The 22628-nt window shown below is 35.5% G+C and overlaps 1 pseudogene; it reads right to left on the reverse strand.

The window, feature by feature from the left end:
* Positions 1-22628, reverse strand: part of LOC149748900 (tRNA-splicing ligase-activating factor archease pseudogene) — a 42857-nt pseudogene that overhangs the window by 20201 nt on the left and 28 nt on the right.

Raw genomic sequence — 22628 nt, forward strand, 5'->3', positions numbered from 1 at the left:
TGAAGCCTGCATGCCTAGAGCCTGTGCTCTGTAACAAGAGAAGCCACTGCAATGAGAAGCCCACACACCACAACAAGAGTAGCCCCCTTCGACACAACTAGAGAAAGCATGCAGCAATGTAGACCCAACGCAGTCAAAAGTGAATAAATAAATTTATTTTTTAAAAAAAGCAATAGCCGAGAACTACCCAAATCTGGGGAGAGATTTAGACATCTAAGTTCATAGGTCTCTTCAAAATTTAAACCCCAAATGATCTTCTCCAAGACACATTATAACAAAACTGTCTAAAATCAAAGACAGAGAATTTTAAAAGAAGAGAGAAATTTTTTTTTACATACAAGGAAACTTCAGTTAAGCTATCAACTGATTTTTCAGGAGAAACCTTGCAGGCCAGTACAGTGGAATAATATATTCAACATGCTGAAAGGGAAAAAAAAAAACTATCAAAGAATTATACTTTACCTGGAAAAGCTGTCCTTCAGAAATGAAGTAGAGATAAAGACTCTCCCAAACAAACCAAAGCTGTGGCAGCTCATCACCACTAGACCTGCCTTATAGGAAGTGTTGGAGCGTTCTTCAATGTGAAATGAAGGGCCCTAATTAGTAACACGAAACCATATTAAAATAAAAGCCACACTGCCAAAGGTAAGTATACTTCAAATTCAGAATATTCTAACACTATAATATGGTGGTGTGCTAACCTCTTGGTGCTAGTGTTAAGGTTAAAGGACAAAAGTATTAAAACTAGCTATAGCTACAACAATTTGTTAATGGATACACAATATAAAAAGAGGTAAAAAAAAAAAGAGGTAAATTGTGACATCAAAAGCAAAAAATGTGAAGGGGAGTAAAAGAGCAGAGTTTTTGCATATGACTGAAGATAAGTTGTTATCAGTGTTAAATAGATGGTTACACGTATACTATGTTTTATGTAAGCCTCATGGTAACCACAAAGCAAAAACATATAGTAGATACACAAAAGATAAAGAGAAGGGAATCAAAGTATATCACTATGGAAAATCATCAATACACAAAGGAAGACAATAGAAAGGAAAAAAAGAAAAAGCAAACAATAAAAAAAGCCAGAAACAGTAAGATTGCATTAATAGGTGCTTCCCTATGAATAAGTACTTTAAATGTAAATGGCTTCAATTCTCCAATTCAAAAGCATATAGTGGCTGAATGGATTTAAACAACAAGAACCAAGGATATGCTGCCTACAACTCATTTCCATTTTAGGGACATATATAGGCTCAAAGTAAAGGGATAGAAAAAGACATTCTGTGCAAATGGAAACCAAAAGGAAGCAGGGATTGCAACACTTACATCAGACAAAACAGACTTTAAGCCAAAAACTGTAACAAGAGACAAAGAACGTTATTGTATAATGATAAAGGGGTAAATTTATCAAGAGGATAAACAAATTGTAAATTTAAATGCACCCAACAACACAGTACCTAAATATATTAAGCAAATACTAACAGATCTGAAGGGAGAAATAGACAATACAATAATAGTTGCAGATTTCAATACCCCACTTTTAACAATGGATAGATTATCCAGAGAGTGGAAGCAGTGGACTTGAATTACACTTTAGACCAAATGGGCCTAACACACATATAACAGAACATTCCATATTATAAAACCAGAATACACATTCTACTCAAGCATACAAAGAACATTCTCCAGAAGAGATGATATGTTAGATGACAAAAGAAGTCTTAGCAAACTTAAGATGATTGAAATCATACCAAGTATCTTTTCTGACCACAGTGATACAAAGCTAGAAATTACTAACATGAGGAAATCTGTAAAATTCACAAAGATGTGGAAATTAAACAGCCTGCTCCTGAACAAGCAATGAGTCAAAGAAGACATCAAAAGGAATCAGAAAATATCTTGAAACAAACAAAACCAAAAATACAACATACCAAAACTTCTGAGATGAAGCAAAAGAAGTTCTAAGAGGAAAGTTTTAGCCTACATTAAGAGAAAAGAAATAACTCAAATAAATAACCTAACTTTACACCTCAAAGAACTAGAAAAAGAAGAACAAAGCCCAACTTTAGCAGAAGGAAAGAAACATCAGAGCAGACATAAATGAAGTAGATACCAGAAAAACAATAGAAAATATCAACAAATCTAAGAGCTAATTTTTGAAAAGATACAGAAAATTGATAAACCTTTTAACAAAGGAAAAAGAAGACTAAATAAATAATATCAGAAATAAAAGAGGAGACATTCCAACTGAAAGAGACTTTACAACTGACAACACAGAAATACAAAGAATCACAAGAGGTTACTCTAACAATTATACATCAACAAATTGGATGACCTAGAGGAAACAGAAAATTCCTAGGAACATGCAACATATCAAGACTGAATTATCAAGAAAGAAAATCTGCACAAATCAATATCAATAACATTGAAGCAGTACAGATGAAGAGAACACTCCCAAACTCATTTTACAAAACCAGCATTACTCTGATACCAAAGCCACTACAAGAAAAGAAAACTACATCCCTGGTGAATATAGATGGGAAAAAACTCATGAAATATTAGCAAACCAAATTCAATTAACACATTAAAAGGATCATACACCATGATGAAGAGGGCTATATCCCTGGGATACAAGGATGATTCAACATACACAATCAATAAATGTGATACATCACATTAATAGAATTAAAGATAAAAATAACACAATCCTCTCAATAGATGTAGAAAAAGCATTTGAAAAATTCAATATCCTTTAATGATAAAGATTCTCAACAAATTGAGTATAGAAAGAATGTACCTCAACATAATAAAGGCCATATATGATGAGCACACAGCTAACATCTTACCCAGTGGTGAAAGGTTGAAAGCTTTTCCTCTAAGATTAGAAATAAGACAGGCATGCCCACTCTCACCACTCTTATTCAAGAGAGTACTAGATGTCCTAGCCAGAGCAATTAGTCAAGAAAAAGAAATAATAGGCATCTAAATCAGAAATAAAGAAGTAAAACTGTCTCTGTTTTCAGATGACCTTATGTAAAAATAATCCTAAAGACTCTGCTAAAAACTATTAGAACTAATAAATGAATTTAGTAAAGTTTCAGGATAATGTAAAATCAACATACAAAAATCAGTTGCACTTCTATACACTAACAAATGATCAATCTGAAAAAAAATTAAAAAATGAATCCTATTTACAATAGTATCAAAAACAATATAATACTTAGGAATAAATTTAACCAAGAAGGTGAAAGATCTGTACAATAAAAACTGTAAGACAGGGAATTCCCTGGTGGTCCAGTGGTTAGGACTCTGTGCTTTCACTGCTGTGGACCCAGGTTTGGTCCCTGGTCAGGGAACTAAGATCCCACAAGTCATACAGTGCAGCCAAAAAAACAAAACCAAACAAACTGTAAGACATTGATGAAAGAAATTGGAGAACACACAAATAAACAGAAAGACGTCCCATATCCATGGATCAGAAGGATTAATATTGTTTAAATATCCATACTGCCCAATGCCATCTATAGATTCAATGCAATCCCTATAAAACTTCCAGTGGTATTTTTCACAGAAATAGATAAAACAATTCTAAAATTTGCATGGAACCACAAAAGACCCCAAGTAGCCAAAGCAATCTTAGGAAAGAACAAAGCTGGAGGCATAATGCTCCCTGATTTCAAAGTGTATTTCAAATCCACAGTAATCAAAACAGTATAGTATTAGCATAAAGAAGACACATTGATCAATGGAACAAAATAGAAAACATGGAAATTAACCCATGCATATTAAGCCAAATAATATTTGACAAGGGAGGCAAGAATACTCAATGAGGAGAGAACAGTTTTCAACACATATTGTTGGGAAAACTATATAACCACATGCAGAAAAATAAAATTGGACCCCTCCCTCACACCACTCACAAAAATTAACTCAAAATGGAAGTAAAGACTAAAGATAAGACCTTATATCATAAAACTTCTAGAAAATAACAGAGGGAAGAAGCTCTTGACATAGATGTTGGCAATGATTTTTTTTATGACACTAAAATCACAAGCCACAAAAGCAAAAGTCAGTAAGTGGCACTACATAAAACTAAAAACTTCTACATAACAAAATAAACAATTAACAAAATGAAAAGGAAACCTAAAGAATGGGAGAAAATATCTGCTAATCATACCTAGGATAAGGAGTTAATATTCAAAATATAGAAAGAACTCATACAACTCAGTAGCAGAAAAAAGAAACAATCCATTTTTAAAAATGGGCAGAGAACCTGAATAGACATTTTCCCAAAGAAGATATCCAAATGGCCAACATGTACATGAAAAGATGCTCAACATCACTTATCATAAGGGAAATGCAAATCAAAACCACAAGATATTATCTCACACCTGTTAGAATGGCTATTACAAAAAACAAAAACAAAAAGAAACAAGAGATAACAAGTGTTTTTAAGGATGGGAAGAAAAGGGAACTCTTGTGCACTGTTGGTAGGAATGTAAATTGGTACAGCCACTATGGAAAACCATATGGAGATTCCTCAAAAAATTAAAAATAGAACTAAGATATGACCCAGCAATTCCACTCCTGTGTCTGTATCCAAAGGTAATGAAATGAGTATCTCAAAGAGATATTTGCACTCTCATGTTCATTGCAGCATTATTCTCCATAGCCAAAGTATGGAAACAACCTAAGTGTCCATCAATGATAAAGAAAACATTATACACACATACATACATACACACACACAAATGCACACACAATAGAATATTATTCACACATAAGAAAGAAGGAAATCCTGCCATTTGAGGCAACGTGGATGGCTCTTTAGGGTATTATCCTAAGTGAAATAAGCCAGACAAAGGCAAATGCTGTATGATCTCACTTATATGTGGAATCTAATAAAACCAATCTCATAGAAACAGAGAGAGTATAGTGGTGGTTGTTGCCGGGGCTGGGGGCCAGGGGAAGTGCGAGTTTGTCAAAGGATACACACTTCTAGTTTAATATTGAATAAGTTCTTGGGATCTAATGTACCTCATGGTAACTATAGTTAACAATACTGTATTATATACTTGAAAGTTGCTAAGAGAGTAGATCTTAAATGTTCTCATCACACACAAAAAGGTAATTATGTGAGACAATTGAAGTGTTAACTGACCTTATTTTATTAATCATTTTACAATAAATGTGTATACAGTCATCACGTTGTACACCTTAAATTTACACATTATATATCAATTATGTCTCAATGAAGCTGTAAAAATAAAAATATGAATTTTTTAAAATAGAAAGTCTTCTAATACACATATAAAAAGTATGGAATTAAAAAGTTATCATTTTACAGCCATCAGAATAATAGATTCATGCAAGAAGCATCAGTAAATGCTAAGTGTAGTGGATGAATCGATGAGGAGTTAAAAGATATTTACATAGTCTCAAAGATTCCCCCCTCCAGGGAACTTATTAATATTAATGGAAAACAGAAACTTGACAGGGGAGAAACCTGGTAGACAGCAACCTTAAATGACCAAAGTTAATATAACTGGTAATGAAGTAAATCAATATCATATGAGTTCTGATATGATGAACTTACAATACAAAGTCATTTCTATGGTTTTTTGAACGAAAATGATCAGAATCTAATTACAAGGAAACATCAGACAGAGACAGTCTACAAAATAACTGGTCCATACTCTTCATTTAAAATGTCATGAAGAGGAGAAGCTTCAAGATGGCAGAAGAGTAAGATGCAGAGATCACCTTCCTCCCCACAAATACATCAGAAATACATCTACATGTGGAACAACCCCTACAGAACACGTACTGAGCACAGGCAAAAGACTTCAGACCTCCCAAAAGGCAAGAAATTCCCCCACGTACCTGGGTAGGGCAAAAGAAAAAAGAAAAAAACAGAGATAAAAGAATAGGAACGGGACCTGCAACAGTGGGAAGGAGCTGTGAAGGAGGAAAGGTTTCCACACACTAGGAAACCCCTTTGTGGGCAGAGACTGCTGGTGGTGGAGGGGGGAAACTTTGGAGCCATGGAGGAGAGCTTAGCAACACGGGTGAGGAGGGCAAAGCGGAGAGATTCCCGCACAGAGGATTGGTGCCGACCAGCACTCACCAGCTGGAGAGGCTTGTCTGCTCACCAGCCAGGGCAGGCAGGGACTGGGAGCTGAGGCTCCGGCTTTGGTAGGATCCCAGGGAGAGGACTGGGATTGGATGCGTGAACACAGCCTGAAGGGGGTTAGTGCACCACAGCTAGCCAGGAGGGAGTCCGGGAAAAAGACTGGACCTGCCGAAGAGGCAAGAGACTTTTTCTTGCCTCTGTTTCATGGTGCGTGAGGAGAGGGGATTAACAGCGCAGCTTAAAGGAGCTCCAGAGACGGGCGTGAGGCGCGGCTATCAGCGCGTACCCCAGAGACGGGCATGAGATGCTAAGGCTGCTGCTGCAGCCATCAAGAAGGCTGCATGCAAGCAAAGGTCACTATCCACACCTTCCCTCCTGGGAGTCAGTGCAGCCTGCCACTGACAGGATCCCATGATCCAGGGACAATTTCCCTGGGAGAACACACGGTGCACCTCAGGCTGGTGCAACGTCACGCCAGCCTCTGCCGCCACAGGCTCACTCTGAACTCCGTACCCCTCCCTCCCCGTGGCCTGAGTGAGCCAGAGCCCCCGCATCAGATGCTCCTTTAACCCCATCCTGTCTGAGCGAAGAACAGACGCCTTCAGGCGACCAACACACAGAGGCACGGCCAAATCCAAAGCTGAACGCCAGGAGCTGTGTGAACAAAGAAGATAAAGGGAAATCTCTCCCAGCAGCCTCAGGAGCAGCAGATAAAATCTCCACAATCAACTTGACGTACCCTGCATTTGTGGAATACCTGAATAGAAAACGAATCATCCCAAACTGAGGAGGTGGACTTTGGGAGCAACGATATACATTATTTTTGCCTTTTTCTTTTTTTGTGTGTATGTGTCCACTTCTCTCTGTGATTTTGTCTGTATAGCTTTGCTTTTACCATTTGTCCTAGGGTTCTGTCTGTCCGTTTTGGGGGGTTTTTTAGTATAGATTTTAGCGCTGGTTATCATTGGTGGATTTCTGTTTTGGTTTGGTTGCTCTCTTCTTTCTTTCTTTTTCTTTCTATTTTCAAATTTTTCTTTTTAATAATTAATTTTTATTTTAATAACTTTATTTTATTTTATCTTCTTTCTTTCTTAATTTTTTTCTCCATTTTATTCTGAGCCATGTGGATGACAGGCTCTTGGTGCTCCAGCCAGGCATCAGGGCTGTGACTATGAGGTGGGAGAGCCAAGTTCAGGACATTGGTCCACAAGAGACCTCCCAGCTCCAGGTAATATCAAACAATGAAAATCTCCCAGAGATCTCCATCTCAATGCCAAGACCCAACTCCACTTGATGACCAGCAAGCTCCAGTGCTGGACACGCTATGCCAAACAACTAGCAATACAGAAACAAGACCACACCCATTAGCAGAGAGGCTGCCTAAAATCATAATAAGGCCACAGACACACCAAAACACACCACCAGTCGTGGACCTGCCCACCAGAAAGACAAGATCCAGCCTCATCCACCAGAACACAGGCAACAGTCCCCTCCACCAGGAAGCCTACATAACCCACTGAATCAATTTTACTCACTGGGGGCAGACACCAAAAACAACAGGAACTACGAACCTGGAGCCTGAGAAAAGGAGACCCCAAACACAGTAAGTTAAGCAAAATGAGAAGACAGATAAACACACAGCAGATGAAGGAGCAAGATAAAACCCACCAGACCTAACAAATGAAGAGGAAATAGGCAGTCTACCTGAAAAAGAATTCACACTAATGATAATAAAGATGATCCAAACTCTTGGAAATAAGATGGAGAAAATACAAGAAACATTTAACATGGACCTAAAACAATTAAAGAGCAAACAAACAGTGATGAACAACACAATAAATGAAATTAAAAATTCTCTAGAAGGGATCAATAGCAGAATAACTGAGGCAGAAGAACGGATAAGTGACCTGCAAGATAAAATAGTGGAAATAACTACTGCAGAGCAGAATAAAAACAATGAAAAGAATTAAGGACACTCTCAGAGGCCTCTGGGATAACATTAAAGGCACCAACATTCGAATTATAGGGGTGTCAGAAGAAGAAGAGAAAAAGAAAGGGACTGAGAAAATATTTGAAGAGGTGACAGTTGAAAACTTCCCTAATATGGGCAAGGAAATAGTTAAGTCCAGGAAGCACAGAGAGTCCCACGTAGGTTAAATCCAAAGAGAAACACTGCAAAACACATATTAATCAAACCATCAAAAATTAAATACAAAAAAATATTAAAAGCAGCAAGGGAAAAACAAAAAATAACATACAAGGGAATCCCCTTAAGGTGAACAGTTGTGCTTTAAGCAGAAACTGTGCAAGCCAGAAGGGAGTGGCAGGACATATTTAAAGGGGAAAAAGCTACAACCAAGATTACTCTACCCAGAAAGGATCTCATTCAGATTTGACGCGGAAACTAAAACCTTTACAGACAGGCAAAAGCTAAGAGAATTCAGCACCATGAAACCACCTTTACAACAAATACTAATGGAACTTCTCTAGGCAGGACACACAAGAGAAGGAAAAGACCTACAATAACAAACCCCAAACAATTAAGAAAATGGTAATAGGAACATACATATTGATAATTATCTTAAATGTAAATGGATTAAATGCTCCAACCAAGAGACATAGACTGGCTGAATGGATACAAAAATAAAACCCGTATATATGCGGTCTACAAGAGACCCACTTCAGACCTAGAGACACATACAGACTGAAAGTGAGGGGATGGAAAAAGATATTCCATGCAAATGGAAATCAAAAGAAAGCTGGGGTAGCAATTTTCATATCAGACAAAATAGACTTTAAAACAAAGACTATAACAAGAGACAAAGAAGGACACTACATAATGATCAAGGGATCAATGCAAGAAGAAGATAACAATTGTAAATATTTATGTACCCGACATAGGAGTACCTCAATACATAAGGCAAATACTAACAGCCATAAAAGGGGAAATTGACAGTAACACAATCAGAGCAGGGGACTTTAACACCCCACTTTCACCAATGGACAGATCATCCAAAATGGAAATAAATAAGGAAACACAAGCTTTAAATGATATATTAAACAAGACGGACTTAATTGATATTTATGGGACATTCCATCCAAAACCAACAGAATACACGTTCTTCTCAACAGCTCATGGAACAGTCTCCAGGATAGATCATATCTTGGGTCACAAACCAAGCCTTGGTAAATTTACAAAAACTAAAATCGTATCAAGTATCTTTTCCTACCACAACACTATGAGACTAGATATCAATTACAGGAAAAAACCTGTAAAAAATACAAATACATGGAGGCTAAACAATACGCTACTTAATAACCAAGAGATCGCTGAAGAAATCAAAGAGGAAATAAAAAAAAAAACCTAGAAACAAATGACAATGAAAACACAACGACCCAAAACCTATGGGATGCAGCAAAAGCAGTTCTAAGAGGGAAGTTTATAGCAATACAATCCTACCTTAAGAAACAGGAAACATCTCAAATAAACAACCTAACATTACACCTAAAGCAATTAGAGAAAGAAGAACAAAAAAACCAAAATTAGCAGGAGGTAAGAAATCATAAGATCACATCAGAAATAAATGAAAAAGAAATGAAGGAAACGATAGCAGAGATCAATAAAACTAAAAGCTGGTTCTTTGAAAAGATAAACAAAATTGATAAACCATTAGCCAGACTCATCAAAAAAAAAGGGAGAAGACTCAAATCTATAGAATTAGAAATGAAAAAGGAGAAATAACAACTGACACTGCAGAAATACAAAGGATCATGAGAGGTTACAGCAAGCAACTCTATGCCAATAAAATGGACAACCTGAAGAAATGCACAAATTCTTAGAAATGCACAACATTCCAAGACTGAATCAAGAAGAAATAGAAAATATGAACAGACCAATCACAAGCACTGAAATTGAAACTGTGATTAAAAATCTTCCAACAAACAAAAGCCCAGGATCAGATGGCTTCACAGGCGAATTCTCTCAGACATTTAGAGAAGAGCTAACACCTATCCTTCTCAAACTCTTCCAAAATAAAGCAGAGGGAGGAACACTCCCAAACTCATTCTATGAGGCCACCATCACCCTGATACCAAAACCAGACAAGGATGTCACAAAGAGAGAAAACTACAGGCCAATATCACTGATGAACATAGATGCAAAAATCCTCTAAAAAATACTGGCAAACAGAATCCAACAGCACATTAAAAGGATCATACACCATGATCAAGTGGGGTTTATTCCAGGATTGCATGGATTCTTCAGTATACGCAAATCAATCAATGTGAGACACCATATGAACAAATTGAAAGAGAAAAAACATATGATCATCTCAATCAATGCAGAGAAAGCTTTCGAAAAAATTCACCACCCATTTATGATAAAAACTCTGCATACAGTAAGTATAGAAAGAACTTACCTCAACATAATAAAGGCCATATATGACAAACCCACAGCCAACATCATCCTCAATGGTGAAAAACAGAAAGCATTTCCACTAAGATCAGGAACAAGACAAGGTTGCCCACTCTCACCACTCTTATTCAACATAGTTTTGGAAGTTTTAGCCACAGCAATGAGAGAAGAAAAAGAAATAAAATGAATCTAAATCAGAAAAGAAGTAAAGCTGTCTCTGTTTGCAGATGACATGACACTATACATAGAGAATCCTAAAGATGCTACCAGAAGACTACTAGAGCTAATCAATGAATCTGGTAACGTAGCAGGATATAAAATTTGTGCACTGAAATCTCTTGCATTCCTCTATACTAATGATGAAAAATCTGAAAGTGAAATTAAGAAAAGACTCCCATTTACCATTGCAACAAAAAGAATAAAATATCTAGGAATAAACCTACCTAAGGAGACAAAAGACCTGTATGCACAAAATTATAAGACACTGATGAAAGAAATTAAAGATGACACAAATAGATGGAGAGATATACCATGTTCTTGGATTGGAAGAATCAACATTGTGAAAATGACTCTACTACCCAAAGCAATCTACAGATTCAATGCAATCCCTATCAGACTACCACTGGCATTTTTCACAGAACTAGAAAAAAAATCTCACAATTTGTATGGAAACACAAAAGACCCTGAATAGCCAAAGCAATCTTGAGCAAGAAAAACGGAGCTGGAGGAATCAGGCTCCCTGACGTCAGACAATACTACAAAGCTACAGTAATCAAGACAGTATGGTACTGGCACAAAAACAGAAAGATAGATCAATGGAACAGGATAGAAAGCCCAGAGATAAACCCATGCACATATGGTCACCTTATCTTTGATAAAGGAGGCAAGAATATACAGTGGAGAAAAGACAGCCTCGTCAATAAGTGGTGCTGGGAAAACTCGACAGCTACATGTAAAAGAATGAAATTAGAACATTCTTTAACAACATACACAAAAATAAACTCAAAATGGATTAAAGACCTAAATTAAGACCAGACACTATTAAACTCTTAGAGGAAAACATAGGCAGAACACTCCATGACATAAATCACAGCAAGATCCTTTTTCACCCACCTCCTAGAGAAATGGAAATAAAAACAAAAATAAACAAATGTGACCTAATGAAACTTAAAAGCTTTTGCACAGCAAAGGAAACCATAAACAAGACGAAAAGACAACCCTCAGAATGGGAGAAAATATTTGCAAGCAAAGCAACTGACAGAGGATTAATCTCCAAAGTTTACAAGCAGCTCATGCAGCTCAATATCAAAAAAACAACCCAATCCAAAAATGGGCAGAAGACCTAAATAGACATTTCTCCAAAAAGATATACAGCTTGCCAACAAATGTATGAAGGAATGCTCAGCATCATTAATCATTAGAGAAATGCAAATCAAAACTACAATGAGATATCATCTCACACCAGTCAGAATGGCCATCATAAAAAATCTAGAAACAGTAAATGCTGGAGAGGTTGTGGAAAAAAGGGAACCCTCTTGCACTGTTGGTGGGAATGTAAATTGATACAGCTACTATGGTGAACAGTATGGAAGTTCCTTAAAAAACTAAGAATAGAACTACTATACAACCGAGCAATCCCACTAATGGGCATATACCCTGAGAAAACCATAATTTAATAAGAGTCATGTACCACAATGTTCATTGCAGCTGTATTTACAATAGCCAGGACGTGGAAGCAACCTAAGTGTCCATCGACAGATGAATGGATAAAGAAGGTGTGGCACATATATACAATGGAATATTACTCAGCCACAAGAAGAAACGAAATTGAGTTATTTGTAGTGAGGTGGATGGACCTAGAGTCTGTCATACAGAGTGAAGTAAGTCAGAAAGAGAAAAACAAATACCGTATGCTAACACATATATATATGGAATCTTAAAAAAAAAATGGTCATGAAGAACCTAGGGGCAAGACGGGAATAAAGACGCAGACCTTCAAGAGAATGGACTTGAGGATATGGGGAGGGGGAAGGGTAAGCTGGGACAAAGCGAGAGAGAGGCATGGACATATATACACTACCAAATATAAAATAGATAGCTAGTGGCAAGCAGCCACATAGCACAGAGAGATCAGCTCGGTGCTTTGTGACCACCTAGAGGGGTGGGATAGGGAGGGTGGGAGGGAGGGAGACGCAAGAGGGAAGAGATATGGGGATATATGTGTAACTGATTCATTTTGTTATAAAGCAGAAATTAACACACCATTGTAAAGCAATTATACTCCAATAAAGATGTTAAAAAAAATGTCATGAAGAGCACAAAAAGACTGAGGAGCTGTTGTAGGTTTAAGGAGACTAAAAGACATGATAACAATGTAAAACATAATCTAGGATTTGCTTTAGCAATTAAGTATGTTATTTGATGAAGTAGTAAAATCTGAATAAAGTCTGTTCATTAGGTAATAGCATTGAATCCGTATTAATTCCTGTTTTGGTAATTGTGCTGTGGTTATATAAGAGAATGTCCTTGTTTTTAGAAAATAAAAATTGAGAATTTGGGATAAAGAGGAATGATATCTTCAATATACTCTCAAAGTTTCAAAACATGATGTGTGTCTGTGTGTGTTTGTGGACGTATGCATATTTTAATGGGGAAAGGGTTGAAGTAAATGTAGTTAAATATTAACATTCGGTGAATCTGGGTAAAGCATATATGAGAATTTTGTAATGTTTTTTCAAATTTTCTTTAAATGTGAAATTATATCAAAATAAAATTTGATGCATAGCTGAATGTATCACAAGCAAAATCAATAGAGAAATGACAGATTAGTAAGAACCATATGCATGGTATATGACAAAGGCATCATTTCCTAAGTATATGGAGCCAACAAAGAAACAATAAGACAGTAAAACAATGGGCAAAGAAAATAAGTAGGCAGTTCATAGTAAAAGAAAAAAAAATGGCTTCTAAACACACAAAATTCTACCACATTCATATGAAAATATAATTTAAAAATATATAGTTACCTTTTTCACTTATCAAACTGTCAGTAAAATTTGACAATCTTTTAACTTCTATGATGTATAAGTTTAAAATATCCCCAACCTGGAAATTCTCTTCATTAAAAACTATACACTTTCTGACATATAAAAATACTAGATACAAACAAATGCCCATCAGAATGTGATGGGGTAAATAATAATGGTACACCCATTATTAATGTATATATAGGATATATACAAGTAAAATTTTAAAAATAAGTGATACAGATATACGGGTTCTAATATCTAGACTAATTAACAAGCCATGCCTACTTTCTGCTTACATTTTCAAAGATTATAATCGGCAGAGGAATGTGCAGACCATGAAATAGTGGAGGTAGCATTTACCTGCACTTTCTTTTGTAATGTTTTAAATATTTCAGGCTGGTGCATATATTATCAATAATAAAAAGTGAATCACATTTTCTCATAGAATTAAATGCCACGTCTGCTGTTTTAAAACCCTCCTGCCACTAAAATCTATTCTTGTTTCCAATGTTTGTATCAATACTTGCATTTTTCATCTTATTTCATACGTCGTATTTTCTAATAGTATGTTAAACAATAATGGTACCAGTGGAAATCTCTAATTACTGATTTTAATTCAACTATTTATTTCCACTTAAAATATTTGTTGCTGCTTTTAGAGAATAACTATATTTAAGTAGTTTTCTACTATGCCTATTAGTAAAGAATGATGAACTAATCACTTTTCAGTAAATATTGATATCAACATATTGCTTTTCTCTTTTAATTTAATTACTTATTCTAATTTCTTGATATTCCATCACTGTTGAGTTTTAGAATTAAAATCACTACTAATTTTCATTTTATATACTGCAAGATTCTATTTGCTAAAATGCATGTGTAGTCATACATAACACGAGTCAATAATTATTTTTGTATTGTACTTACTATGATGGCTGTATAGTGACAGCATATTTTTAAACCACAAATGGTGCAATGAAAATAGTAAAATGTACTGGGAAACACTATCTTTCTCTAGGACTTGGAAGTATTGAATAAAATTATCTTGTCTTTAAACGTGAGCTAAATTCATATATAAGTCCATCTTTTCATGTTATTTTTTAAAATCAACTTTATTGATATAATTTACATACAATAAACTGCACCCATTGTGTTGAATTCAATGCATTTTGACAGTTGCGTACACCAACACAATAAAAATACAGAACATTTTCATCATCCCCGAAAGGTTCCTTGTACACATTTTCTGGTCATCCCTCCCTCTGCCCCTAGCCCCAGGCAACCACTGATGTGATTTTTGTCACTTCACTGTATATTAGTTTTCATTTCTAGAATTTCATATAAATGCAACCATTCAGTATATAATACTGGTTTGTGTCTGCTTCTTTTACTCAGAATGGCTTTGAAATTCATTTATGTTGTTACATATATCAGTAGTCCATTCCTTTTCATTGCTGAATAGTATTGTAGTATTAATTTATGAACATACCACATTTTGACTATCCATTCACTTGATGATGGACATATGGGTTATTTCCAGTTTGAAGATATTATGAATAAAACTGATATCAACATTCATGTACAAGTCTTTGTATGGACATAAGTTTTTATTTCTCTTGGATTAAATATAGGAATGGGATGGCTGTGTTGTATAGTAGTTGTATGTTTAACTGTTAAGAATTTGCCAAACTATTTTACAGTGTTTGTGTCATTTTATATTCCCATTTGCCATGTATGTGTTCCAGTTGCTTCACATCTTTCAACACATGATGTCAATCATTTTTAGTGTTTTTAATGAGTGTATAGAGGTGTCTCATGATTTTAATTTGTATTTCCCTGATGGCTAATGTTGAAAATCCTTTCTTGTCCTTATTGGCTATTTCATATCTTTTTTCATGAATGATCTCTATTTGAATTTGTTGCTGCTTTGCGGGGGGCGGTTATCTGGCTTTTTACAATTGGGTTGTAAATTTCTTTATATTTTCAGAATACAAATCTTTTGTCAGATGTCTACTGCAAATATTCTCTCCCATTCTGTATCTTGCCATTTCATTTTCTTAACAGTACCTTTCAAAGGACAAGTTTTTAATTCTGAAAAGTCAAACTTAACATTTTTTCTTTTATAGTTCATTATTTGTGTGTCCAATCTAAGAAGTATTTTCCTATGGTCCCAGTACATTTTAAATGGTTGCTCTATAATGACATTTACAATTTTTTATGATTGTTGACTTTTTTCAGTTTTTTCTTTTTGAATTTTGATCAATTATGTCTTGCTAGGGAATCATTTACTCTTGGTAGTATTCTCTTCTGGTCCTATTGATTGACCCAGTATCTGTGGCTGTTTTTACTCATTACACATCTTGTTTAATTTTGCTATCTGTCTACTTCATTTCGGTTTCTGTGGGGTATCTAGTTTACTGGGGTTTTAAAAAATCTTTTCTATTTATTTTAATAGAGAAAAGATGGACTACTTTATAAATTTGGTGCCTGAATAAATTCAGGCATACTTCCCCATGCAAGAGAAATTTAAAATAGAACGGTTTATATAAAGCATGTCTATTTTTATCACATAGTAAAAGTCAGGAGGTAACTTGCTGCTAGTGTTGATTAAATATATGTCAGGACATGTCTCTGATTCTTTTGGCCTCACCCCTATGGTTGAGAAAATATTGCCTCTGCCCCAGGCATCATGTAAAAGGAAGAAAGCGTAAATTGATGACAGCAGCTAAGTCTGTCCTTTTCTTTAGTAAAGCAAAGGTTTTTCCAGAACTACCAGTGTTTTGCTTCTCCTGGCCTGAGTCAGTTCACTTGGCCACTACAAGCTTCAAAACGTGCTAATGGAGTAAGCAGTGAGAGAGGAGTATTGGAATTGCTCAGCAAACCAACAGTGTCTACAACTGTGAAAGTGACTATCCATATACAAGAAAAAAGATATACAAAGTATACAAAAAACCCCACAAACACTTAAAAATCTTATAATATGTGAAGATTAACTAAGACTAGAAATTCAGAAACTGTGGAAGAATTGAGGCGCATATTTAAACACGTAAAAAGGGCTTCCCTGGTGGCGCAGCTGTTGAGAGTCCGCCTGCCAATGCAGGGGACATGGGTTCATGCCCCGGTCCGGGAGGATCCCACATGCCATGGAGCGGCTGGGCCTGTGAGCCATGGCCGCTGATCCTGTGTGTCCGGAGCCTGTGCTCCGCAATGGGAGAAGCCACAACAGTGAGAGGCCAGCGTACCGCAAAAAAAAAAAAAACAAAAAAAATAAAATGTGAATGGGAAAATATCATATACAAATTCAAGAGACAAAAAATAGGCTATTTTTTTTTAAAGGAGTCACTACCTTTAGAACATAAAAAGCTGTTACAAATTGACAAGACAATCCAAAAAGAAAAATTTAGGATGGTTTATAAAGGCAACTTTGCAGATTAGCAAAGTGGCGAAGGAACTTTTAAAGAGGTATATTAACATGTCAATTAAAATAAAACAGTTATTACTTTGAAATCATAAAATTCCTCAAGGTTAAAGAGTAACAGCTACTTGTAATACAGGGGAAGGGCATATTTTTATACTAATGTTAGAAATATGAAATGCTAGTCTTATTCTAGAGAAATCTGGCAACATCTATTAAAATAAGAAAACACAATTCAATCCATCAATCTCACTCTTACAGGGGGAAAAAAAAGCTCCAGTAGGTAAGGGCATGATTATGCTTGTCCACTAACCTATTATGCTATGTCAGCTCTTGAAGATGTTTATCAGATCATTTTTCCTAGTGATAAAAATGTCAATAAACAGTGGCAAAGTGGTTGAACAAATTATGGCATTCCACACCATGGAGTCTTCAGCTGGTTAAAGTACTGTTGAGTGCAAAAGATGCAAAAATGTGTGTATAATCCCATATTAAGACAATTGAAACACACACTCATATATGTGTGCACAGATAACATATTAATGTGTCTACATATGGTTATGAGTATAAAGAAAAATAAAAGAAGTTCATCAGCATTGCTTATCTGTTGACAGACTGTTGGTGGCTGGAGTGGCTGAGAATGGAGAAAGTACAAAATTCAAGAGATAAAATATATTATGTCACATTTATATAAAGTTTTATGTGTGTGCACATGTGTGTCTTTAAATATTTTTTTTAATTAAAAGAAAGGAGATTTTTGGACTGACCTATTTGTCCCCACTGGCTCTAGAGACATGGGCATGAAATTAAAGCAACAAACAAGAGGAATCATATTTCTTGAGGAATTTGCTTCTATAGGAAGGCTTCTTCCACTGTATCAAATATATAGTTTCCTCCCACTATGAATTTTGTGACATTTTAAGAAAATGATGTATTCTTAGAAGACTTATTTTTCTCAATTATTTATCTGATGTCCAGTAAGGTGTAACTCATGGACAAAGACTTTTTGACATATAACATACAATATACAATATCATAGGGCCTCTCTGTAGTATGAATAACTTGTAATTAATAATTTATAATTCTGACTTGTGTAAGAATACTTTCTCACTTTTAAGAAATACACAATTTTACTTGTGTATAATACAGAATACTGAAAACTGATTTCTGAATGAAGCTATTCCCATATTTAGTGCATTTGTCTTCCTCTAGCAGAAATTTTCTGATAACTTCCAGGTGTAGTGTTTTCTAGTCACTGCTTTTATAGGTTTTTCTCTCCAAAATGAGTTTCTGTAATGAAGTATGATTTGTGAATGCAGCCCTACCCACATTTAATCAAAGTACTCTCCCCTATGAATTACCTGATGTATAATTAAATACTGGTCCAAGTGACCATTTTCTTACATTTACTGAATTCACAGAACAAGATTCCTTTTTGAAAAATTAATATAAAGTGCATTTTTAATTTAAAAATTTCTATTGTAAAACTGCCTTAAAATAGTTTTGCTGTAAATACAAGTGAACTGTATTATAGTGCTGTCATAAAAAGATACAGCTGTGGAGAATGGACTTGAAGACATGAGGAGGGGGAAGGGTAAGCTGGGATGAAGTGAGAGAGTGGCATGGACATATATACACTACCAAATGTAAAATAGATAGCTAGTGGAAAGCAGCCGCATAGCACAGGGAGATTGGCTCAGTGTTTTGTGTCCACCTAGAGGAGTGGGGTAGGGAGTGGGGAGGGAGAGGCAAGAGAGAGGAGATATGGGGATATATGTATATGTATAGCTGATTCACTTTGTTATATAGCAGAAACTAACACACCATTGTAAACAATTATACTCCAATAAAGACGTTAAAAAAAAAAATGATATGGCTAACTCACACTACTTTCCCAAGTCTATACTCCACATTTCCCCCAATCAATTTATACCGACCTTGGGGTTTACCTACTTAAGATTTAGCTCTCATATTCCACTGATAATTTTCCATCATCCATTCCTCAATCAATTCCCAAGTATCCCTTGAGATACATGGAGGCCCACAAAACACTCTTCATTTCTCCTAGAGATTAATTGTGTGTTTACGAAAGGTAAAGTATCTTTTTTTTTTTTTGGCTTGGTAATGTAGAATTGTATTTTTTAAAATATACCTGAGAATAAAAAGTTGAGGGGCTTCCCTGGTGGCGCAGTGGTTGAGAATCTGCCTGCTAATGCAGGGGACATGGGTTTGCGCCCTGGTCTGGGAGGATCCCACATGCCGTGGAGCAACTAGGCCCGTGAGCCACAACTACTGAGCCTGCGCGTCTGGAGCCTGTGCTCCACAACAAGAGAGGCCACGATAGTGAGAGGCCCAAGCACTGCGATGAAGAGTGGCCCCCGCCTGCCACAACTAGAGAAAGCCCTCACACAGAAACGAAGACCCAACACAGCAAAAATAAATTAATAAATTAATAAACTCCTACCCCCAACATAGAGAAAAAAAAAAAGTTGAGAATCAAACTGCTGGGCTCTTGCCACCAGTTTTCATTAACTCAACTTTCTATTAATTAGCCAATGGGTGGGGGGGGCATACTATCAAAGAAGGAATCTGAGAGGCTCTTAGTCAATCTCCTCCTTTTGCTAAAATTTGGCAGCTACCATAATAAAATCTGACACCACCAGAAGTAATTTTCTCATATGTATCAAAGTTTATAAAGTGTTTAACAAAAGAGTGAATGCCTTAACTTTTAGCAGCAAAAATTGGTAATAAAGTCATGTTGCAAATCAGAGCACTTTCATTTTTTGGAAAGTTTGGAGAGTTTTGGTAATTAAAAATATGTATTTCTGGACTCTGCATTCCTTAAGTAGCAACAGCTATCTCAGTGAATTAAAAACTTATGTTAATGGCAATGTAGGTGGTCTGTACCAGTACTCCCTCTGAGAACTAAAAAAGGTGGAAGAAAATATTAAAAACGTTTAGCTTTGTGACAGCACTGGAGAGCTACCAAGGAAGTGAGAAACTGCAAGAATAAGATTAAAGACATAACCTCTGGAATTTGGAACTATTTATTAAAAAGAGTTGTTTACTAATTCTTAAATGCTAGGCAAGAGAAACTTACGACAGTTTTTTGACAAACTCATGGGACTAAAGGGACAAATAGTAGAATTAAGTTCCCTCTAAGGAGGAGCGTCCTGATAAATCTCCCAAAGTCCTAAGTCTTGTGGGTATCCCCTAAGAATAAGAGTGAAAAAAAACAAGCCCTCACAGGGACTGCAGCCCAGTTTCGAATAATCTTAGTACATGATTGGATGAAGGCAATCAGGGATTGCTCATGTTCCTAGGCTGGTCACCTGTTAGAAGCAAAGGAAATCCTCTCTGAAAGATATCCAGGTCATCTAATCATACCTACAATTTTTAATATATAATGTCTAAGCAGTTCACTTAAAAGCACCAGGTATATGAGAAGACAAGACATCACCAAAACCCAAGAGAAACAATAGTCAACAGAAAAATACTATGGGATCTAGACAATGGGGTCATCACTAGGAGAAGGAGAGGAACATAATGAAGTAAATGCATAATTTGAATAAATAATAGCTAGAAATTTCCCCAAATGTGCAAAAAAAAAAAAACCCCAAAGAAAAAACCATTAAGCTCCAGATTTTAAAAAACACTGCAAACCCCAAGCAGGATAAATACATAGAATATCATACCTAAGCATATCACTGTCCAACTGTTGACAGCCTAAGACAAAGACATAGATTTTAAAGGAGTGAGAGGAAAGAATAATTTAAAAAAAACATAACCTTCAAAGGTAACTGGATTGAAAGCTTACTTTTCAACAAAACAATGAAATACAAATCAAAACAAAATATCTCAAAATACTAGAAAATAACTGCCAACTTAGAATTCTATACTCAGTAAAAACATCCTTTAAAAATGAAGGCAAAATTGAGACATTTTCCAACAAATGAAAACAATTTGTCACTAGCAAACATACACTAAAAGAAATACTAAAAGGTGTTCTTCAGTCAGAAAAAAAAATGATTCTAGAAGGAAATTCAAGAAGGGAAAAAAGTAACAAAAATGGTAAATATATGGATTAATTTAAATGCATATTGACTCTGAAACAGTAATGATTGAGTGTTTCAACTACATTCAGAATTAAAATGCATGCTACCAATACCATATAAGTCAAGAAGGAAATAAAGTTAATGTTCTAACTCTTCACCTTATACAGAAAGTGGTGTACTAATTTACATTAGCCTTTAATAAGTGAAGTATGCATATTGTATTAATATCTTACATAGTAAATTTTGAGAGACAAAAAGCACCACCAGAGATAAAAAACAGATATTTTATAATGATTGTTTCAACTAACCAGAAAGAGTATAACAATTCTAAATATGAATATATGTAAAGACAAAGACTTAAAATATATAAAACAAAAATTGGTAGCTCTAAAAGAGAGACAAATTCACAATTATTCTGGGAGATTAGTACACACATTCTTTTAGTATCTGATACAATATAGAGGATTAAGAATTTAAGAATATAGAGGATTTGAAAACAATTGATTAATTTGTAGAGATTGAAAGGAAATAGTACTCTTCCAAATGTGCAGCTATCTTCTAAGAATACAAGCTCAAATGCAAGACAATTGCCCCATAATAACCTAGTATGTAATAATAAATATGTAGAGAATGCATTAACGAAATTCGAAGGAAAGAATTCTAGGTTTTAAAACTCATTTTCTTAATTTGTTTCTTTTTCAAACAGAAATCAGTAAAAAGTAGGGGTTTCTGTGGAAGATGCTGAGAATCAGGAGTGCTAAATCTGTAACCTGCAGCTAAATTCCATGATCTCAGGGCTAGTTCTAGTGTGACAGGTAGTCTATGGGGTGCTGCTTACATCATTGATCACTTTTGGGATATAGGCTGGGAGCACTTTATACCTCTTGGCCATGAGTTATCTGCTGCCATGGCAGGGAATTAGTAAACGAGGGAACACATTGGTTACTTAAAGATGCCTGTGAATATTCAGGTAAGTCTGTGGTTCTGCTTTGCCAATCTCAAAGTCAAATTGTTAATTTTAAATTTACGAATCCAAATTTCCACACACTAGTAAACATTATAAACAATAAATAATACTGACTTCCCAAAGGAAAAAAAAGTAGAGTCCTTCTTTGTCCGTTTAATGTCAATTTTCACAAAAACGTCTAGCTTTTCTTCATTATAGACCTGAATTGTCTATACTGTTGCCTTGATTTCAGTGTCCTTAGGGTGCTTGGACAATGAAAATTTTTCTTAGAACACTGTTCATTAAGAAATTCCTTTGGTCAACATTGAATATTTTTGCTATGCAGGGCATGAAAAACTCAACAGCCCTGATTTATAAAGCTCCTTATCCAAAATGTGAAACAAGAAAGATTGCCAAGTTATCTCCTTCCAAATGTACTATTTGCAGGGGCTTGACAATCCCAAGTAACCAAGCATGGCCATTAAACACTGCTTAAACACTTTCTCCAGAGTGTCTCCGCATATGTATAAAACTGGCCGTCAGCTGTGAGATCCAGATATTCATACTTCTGACTAGATAAAGTGACTGGTTACCTCTTGCTTCTTAGTCAAGCTATAGCTCCTCAAAACTTTTATC

This window comes from Delphinapterus leucas, chromosome 6, assembly GCF_059928025.1.
Source record: "Delphinapterus leucas isolate spDelLeu-1000000601 "Yukka" chromosome 6, BTC_Dleu_Yukka2, whole genome shotgun sequence".
Lineage (NCBI taxonomy): Eukaryota > Metazoa > Chordata > Mammalia > Artiodactyla > Monodontidae > Delphinapterus > Delphinapterus leucas.